This window comes from Euphorbia lathyris, chromosome 10 (genome assembly GCF_963576675.1).
Source record: "Euphorbia lathyris chromosome 10, ddEupLath1.1, whole genome shotgun sequence".
NCBI lineage: Eukaryota > Viridiplantae > Streptophyta > Magnoliopsida > Malpighiales > Euphorbiaceae > Euphorbia > Euphorbia lathyris.
The window spans coordinates 47,464,156-47,471,420 of NC_088919.1; the positions used below are offsets into that span (position 1 = coordinate 47,464,156).

Genomic DNA, 7,265 nt, shown 5'->3' on the forward strand with positions numbered 1-7,265 from the left:
CTTAGGCATCCTCTCGATACTTTCATAGTAAGCACAAAAGGGTACTCCTTCGACACTAGAAAAACACAATGGGCATCCTCCACCCTAGATTATCTCAATCCGAAAATATCATCATTTTCATAATGACCTCTGCCAATAAATCTCTTAAGTGATCACATGCTATAGTTTTCTCAATCAAACATTGCATTTGTCACTCAATTGGACCGGACCCCAAACTTATATCAATCTCAAAATCTCTACTCGTTTGCCCTTGGCCTTTGAGTTTTCGTAATGTCATCTCATGATCTTCTTTGGTCAAACGAATATTTCTTTATTTTATCTTCATATGGCCAATGAAGTGTTGTTTAGGATTTATCCTAGAGACATTCTTAATCGCTTCTGATTTTTCCAAAACAAACTAGGCAATAATGCCAATTACAAGTATTTCTCCATTTTCACATAATGGTTAATTTCGTATCGTATCATAATTCAAACAAAACTCTACATGAGTTTTTCTCAACTTATGAGAAGGCACAAGAAATGTCCTATTGAATCCAGGTTAGATAGAATTCATATTACGCCTCAAAAATCTGCTCTCGCGAAACAAAAGCCTAACAGTCCATCTCTATAACACTTCACACAAGCACCAAACTTCACTCCAATTTTCTCAACTCATGGAAAAACATAAGCAATGTCCCAACGAATTAAGATAATTCAAGCGCAAACTACGCCTCAATGATTCGCTCTTGAGAACCATTAATTCAACACTTCACATGTGTGCTACTTCCCATGAGCATCATATTCTGCATACTGACTACAAACTCTCACCCGTTTAAACAGATCAAATCTTGTAGAATTCCATGGTTTACGTTCATAGTGGAGTACTCATTCGACATTTAGGAATCTGAATTCCCTTTTATAATTTCTACACTCTCGTCCATTGGGTAAAAGGTTCACAACGATGATCCCGGTAAACCATTAGCTTTTAATCAATCTGAAAAGGCATCATAAAATATCTTTGGAAAAGCATTATAAAAAATTTGTTTCGTCAAGTTGTTGGGGAAAAATTTAGCATCACTAGCTTACACCACGAAGAACTCGCTTAGTTAAAACTCTAATACCAAATATCAAGAGGACATATCTGGACTACACCAAATCCATGAGTGGTGTCGAGACTTCCATGAGCCTTTGGTCTGTCCACCGATACCCAGGGTTTTATCCCTTGTACGCATTCTATCAATGCATATGTTAGTATACTATCCCGGAAGGTCCTCCTATATTTCAAACCTCGCCATAGAAGGGACATGCACTATGGACCATCTCAAACCTCAAAGTGTCCATTAGGGGTGCACACAATAATCCGGAAAACCGAAAAACCGGAAAACCAAATCAAAACCGAATCGAAAATAAGGTTAACCGAAACCGATGGACTAGTGTATGGTTTTTAATTTTCAAAATAGTGGTTAATGGTTACGGTTACGGTTTTTATATTCCAAAAGCCGCGGTTAACCGAAACCGACTGAATTCAATTAAATATATAAAAAATATAATATATAGTTTCATCAATTATATTAATAATATTAATCCACTCCACTTCACCAATTATATTATGCAATTCCTTAATTATCAATTGATTATTATATTATTTAACTTACACTAACTAAGTTACACAATTTCATAAAAAAAAAAACTAAGTTGCAGTCATCAATTGTAAGCTTTTTTTTATAGCTAATCACTTTATCTTTTATCATTTAAAGTTTTAGTGTTTTGAAATACACAATTCTAATTATGTCTCTACTCTTTTCATTTTAACTCGCCCTTGAAACATCAAAAATATATTTTTTTTAGGCAAATGATATATACAACCAACCCTAAGGGTTGTATATAAGCATTAATTCTCCATATGTTTTCAATAAAATAAAATCAAAATCTTAATTCTAAAGCATTTATTTGCATTGGAAATATAATTACTTTATTAGTTTTTATGAGTATTTAATAAAGTATCAATAGATTTTATTATAAAATTATCTTAAAAAACAAAATTAATACTAATAATAGTAATTAGTGGGTTCTTATTTACAGCCCTTAGTGCTGCAAATATCAGGACCCTTTTTTTTATTCCAACCCGACAGAACTTCCCTAAATTATTTGGAGTAAATAATTTCAATAACAATAACCCGGATATATGAATACTAATATATAATTTCAGCAAATTCTCTTCTAATTTCCATTAAATTAATCACTACCATATTTACTAAAAAAAAATCACTGTCATATTCTTTGTATTAACTAATTATATTTATTTGAACCGGTCATAATTCCGGACCAGAGGTGGTCCGGTTGTTAAATCCTTGAAACCCATTCCAACCCGTCCAAATCGGCCGGTTCAACCATAAACCGGTTGACCCGGTGCCTATTAAGCGGTTTGATCCGGTTTGCTTTTAGACATGTTTATTTAAAAAAATATATAAATTTTGATAAAGGTAGAGTTTGAACCTTGGACCTCTGATCTATAGACCTTAATACTCACCACTACACTATCATTTCACTTATGGCTACTATTAACTATTTAAGAATAAATAATAATATTATAACTTAAATAATTAAAATATGATTTAGTATTATTTTTTGGGTTAATACATATATTTGCCATCGTGTTTTCTCGGAAAAACAAATTTGCCCTTAAATCAAATAAACCCAAAAAACTATCCCTGAATTTTTCCCAAACCTACAATATACCCTAATCTAACAGAGCTGTTAAACGGCGTTCACATCAAACCCGCTTGTCTCTAGAAAAACTTCAGAAAAGAACAACCAATCACAAAAAAAAAATGCACATTCAATTTCGATTAAAAGCAAGTTAGAAGAACAGATTGGTCAAAATTCATTTTCATAAAAGCTCAATCAACCTAATAAAATGGCATCTAAACCTCCTAATTAATCCAAAAGGAATAACAATAAAAAACGATAAGAAACCAAATGAATTTTGATTGTCGTCGTTCAATTTTTTCGGAGACAAGAAGGTTTGATGTCATCGTTGTTTAGTAGCTCTGTTAGATTATGGTATAATTGCAGGTTTATGGAAAATTCAGGGATAGTTTTGTGGGTTTATTTGATTTAAGGGCAAATCTGTTTTTCCGCGCAAACACAGGGGCAAATATGTGTATTAACCCATTATTTTTTTCTATTTAGATAAATATCATTAAAAAATTATTATATTTTCTCAATATTAATACAGTTTAATTAGCATTTAAATTTTAAATATATACAAATAAATTTTAAAAATCTAATAAATTTAAATTTAAGTTGAATTATAAAATACATATCCTATTAGCATATTTACATGTTAGTTATTAATAAAAATAATCACTATTAATTTTAAAACTATATCTTTTTTTTAATTTTTATATTTATTTATTATGTTAAATTTATTAATTTGATATCATGTTTTGATATTAAATAAATGTTATTATATTAGTATAACTTTTATGAATATAGTTGATATAAACTATGTTATAAGATTAAATATGAATAAAAATATAATTTGCACATGATTTTTGAATACCGGTTGAACCCCGATTGGATCCCGATTAAACCTCAAACCCTTGACCCTTTGTCTTTTCCGGTTGTTTGACCGGTCCGGTTTTAACAACCATGACTAATGGTTAGAAACCGAAATAAAAGGTTAACCGACCGAATAATTGGTTAACCGATTAGTGGTTAACCGAATTTATTGGACTAGTGTATGGTTAGTGTATTTAAAAAACCGATGAAATGGTTAACCGATCGAATTAACCTTAATGGACTGGTTAACCGACCACGTGCACCCCCTAGTGTCCATAGGGTTCCACCACTATGGCGACATTCATCTTTCTTTCTTTTAAGGAAGGCTCAATGCTTGACTCTCCTAGTTCTCAATCGACTAGGGTGGATCGCTTAAACTAGTGACGACCACTAATACAATGACTCGTGAAGATCCAATACTTAGAGTATCCATATCTTCTATATTGTTTCTTATATCAACTTGGAGTTAGCCCCAACGACTATTGATACGTTCCATTCGACACTACTTCATTAAGCCTCCTCATAGTCTTGCCTTTGCTTACAACTGAATCGATTCAAAAAAGTTTTTAGCTGCAGGCATATGGAGCTATAACTGTTCTATCTTGATAAAAAAGTTTGAAATCAAAATGCCATTTACATTCAGTTTTTTGGCTCTTCTCTCACTCTCTCTCTCTTTTAAAGAATCCATTTGGTTGTTTGGAAGAATAATTCTGAAACTTTTTTCTCTTCAATATGTTACATGTTTTAGATGCCAGAGATCCCCACGGCACTAGATGCTACCATTTAGAGAAGCATTTGAGAGAGCATTGCAAACATAAACACATGATTCTTCTGTTAAACAAGGTCAGACATTTTTATGTTTGACGTTTTGATTTTTCTTCATCTATTTGTTCTTTGAGTAACTTTTGCTGAATGTTATTATGCTCTCAATCAGTGTGATCTTGTTCCGGCTTGGGCTACAAAAGGGTGGTTGAGGATATTATCTAAGGAATGCCCAGCTCTCGCATTCCATTTCGAGCATTAACAAGTCTTTTGGCAAGTTACATAGTATACATCAATCTTGAAATTACATGTACCAAAGTACTATTGCTTGGCTTCACTTATTTCTCTCTATGTTTTGTTTGACATGTAGAGTTACAATTATGTTTTGTATATAGTGACAGATCCAAAATTCATTGACACTGGATGTTTGTGATAGTTTCTCATGATGTATGAGTGCTAAATTGATTTTTTTTTATTTTTTTATTTTTTTACATTAAAAGTTTAAAAATCCGTATAATTTTTATAGAATTTTTTATTGTTTTTCAGCAAACCATGGATACTCAAACCTCCTTTATGGATCTCTGGCAGCTCCAATTGATATTCAGAAGGGCTCAATCTTTCCCTTTCTCTATCTCTGTTCAACCCAAATCATGGTCTGCACTATCCTTACATCAATCTCAGTTTGCTATTGCTCATTTAGATTTTTCTTCTTAACTACGGAATTCTAGTATCAAATGAGATTAATAAGTATATATCTGTTTTAGGGAAGTGGATTACGCTGGTCGATACTTAAAAGATGGCCTTGGCAATGGCGAACTGCTTCCTTAACCTCACTCACTTGTGGATTCAGGTTTCTTTCTTTCTTTGTTCACTTTTTTGAGTATAAAGTCCAATTCATATCTTGAATTGAGTTTCTTATTTTTGTAAAATTCTCTCATTTTAGGGTAATTATGCAACACCTTGTTGCTTATTTTCATATTGATTGTACAAGAAAGTTAATTTTTTTCGTCAGGCAGTTCTGTTTTGACAGGATTCGCAAAGGCAGCGGCTATATCTATTTCGGGAATCAAAATTAAAGACCTAAGTATGGATCAGAAGGCTGAATTGCTGATTTTGGATCAACGGTATCAATCCATGAATTTGATATGCTTTGTATAGCATAATTACTGAGTTGCAACTTATTGGTTCTGATATTCGACGAATGTCATCATGCCAAAGGTAGAGCCCCTTGCGCATTCATTTTGCAAGTGAGTCGTCTTTCTCTTCCTCTTATGATACTGATTTTTCGAGTAACTATCCACTTCATTTCGCAAATTTCACTATATTTCTAGGAGTTCTATCACCTCTACTTCAAATCTGGAGGTTCCGATCCTCCTAGGATATTTGGGATGACAGCTTCTCTTGTAAATACAAAGGGTATTCATTCAATTGGTCTAAGCTAAGTTGTCTTGTTCAACTGGCAATATGTCCACGTATTCCATTTTACTTTATCGATTATTATATATATATCGACCTCTCATTTATACTTTGGTTCTTTGTCATCAAGGTCCGTAATCAGACCTCATGCTTGGGAAACTTATCTGCAGCTTAAATGGACACAGGTGATCCACTTAACCTCATGCTTTTAAGTTATTATTTGCTTGGTAAGTTCCATTCTCTAGACTGGCAAATTTCATTGTATCTTTCTCAATTTCATCTATACAATTAATAGCTTAATGATCTTTAGGAGTTTAGAGCTCATTTTTACGGGTATCTATGCAGTGCACGTCTGCCACAACACAAATTAGAAAGGGCGAAACAAGGAAGACAAGGTGACTTGATGCTTATCAAATATTAACAAAGGTTTGGTTTTCTAATTCTGAGTTTTTTGCTTCTTTTCTTGCATGATTAATTAGCTGTATTAAATAAGAGAAGAACGAGTCAATGAAGCATAGCTTTTCAATCCTCTGTTTCTGCATTCTTTTACTACTTTTCCCTGTTCCTTTGATTCCGGAACTACGCGACCTTCAAAAAGTGTTCACTGAACAATACGGGAACAGTCTCGAACCGTTTACTAATAAGCAGGTGCAATAGATTAGATTAGATTAGATTCTCTAGTCTAATATAGATTAGTAGTTTCAGGTTTCATTTGCAGCTGACTTGTTAAATGAAACATGCAGTTTGCTGAGAGTTTTGTGCCAGTTTCTGCTACAAAGGGATGAAACTTGAGCTCCTTGATGAAATAGCAGTAGAATTCAATCTGAATTGGAATTCTAAATTCTTGCAAAATGCTCACTTCACATGTAAGCCTCATTCTCTACATTCCTTGATGCTTTGTGTTGTGATACTTCTCTTGAGTAGCGTTTCCGTGTTCATTTATGTGCAGCATAGACTTGGTGTTGATTTTTTAGCAAGATGAGAAGCATGGGCATTCATCTTTCAAGAACAAAAGAAACACATGGAAGAATGGGATTGAAGAGGGGTATAACCTTTCTAGAAGCAGCAGTGAAGATGAGACGACATTGTCCCAAAGACGAGATAGCAAAGATTTAGCTAGTTCAACTTTAGTGGCTGTTCACTATCACAGTTTTGAGGCACATTCCAAAAAATATTATATGGAATTACTAAACAGGGATTTAGCGACAAAACATTTCGTCGGTATAATTTAATCTGGGCATTGAACTTTTAAATTTCAAACGAATTTTCTGTCGGTAAATTGTTTTTTTTTTGTTTAAATCGATTTTAGGGGCGGTTTAAACCGCCATTAGAAAAGCATCACTATTAAAAACCTTACCCCGACGCTCGGAATAAAACCGTCGCTAAATGTAGCAACAGTGGTATTCACAACACTTTTGACGCTTTACAAGACCGTCGCTAATAGCTATACCGACGGTTAAAACCGTCGCTACAGTAGAAAAAATCCGTCGGTAAATGACTCTTTTTTTTGTAGTGATCTACATACGGACAACTTTCTTTTACAA

At 33.3% G+C, this 7,265-nt stretch overlaps 1 long non-coding RNA gene across 4 annotated transcripts; it reads left to right on the plus strand.

Moving 5' to 3' along the window:
• Positions 1-4,122: 4,122 nt before the first annotated feature.
• LOC136208461 (uncharacterized) lies at positions 4,123-6,932 on the plus strand. 4 transcript variants are annotated; one of them, XR_010677156.1, is made up of 10 exons: positions 4,123-4,386; positions 4,478-4,623; positions 4,852-4,958; positions 5,070-5,155; positions 5,318-5,552; positions 5,637-5,721; positions 5,852-5,906; positions 6,067-6,147; positions 6,465-6,587; positions 6,671-6,932. It is a non-coding gene; the product is annotated as an uncharacterized lncRNA (long non-coding RNA). The 4 variants fall into 4 exon arrangements; XR_010677157.1 differs by having other exon boundaries at positions 5,322-5,552; XR_010677158.1 differs by having other exon boundaries at positions 5,070-5,552; positions 5,852-5,948.
• Positions 6,933-7,265: the final 333 nt, after the last annotated feature.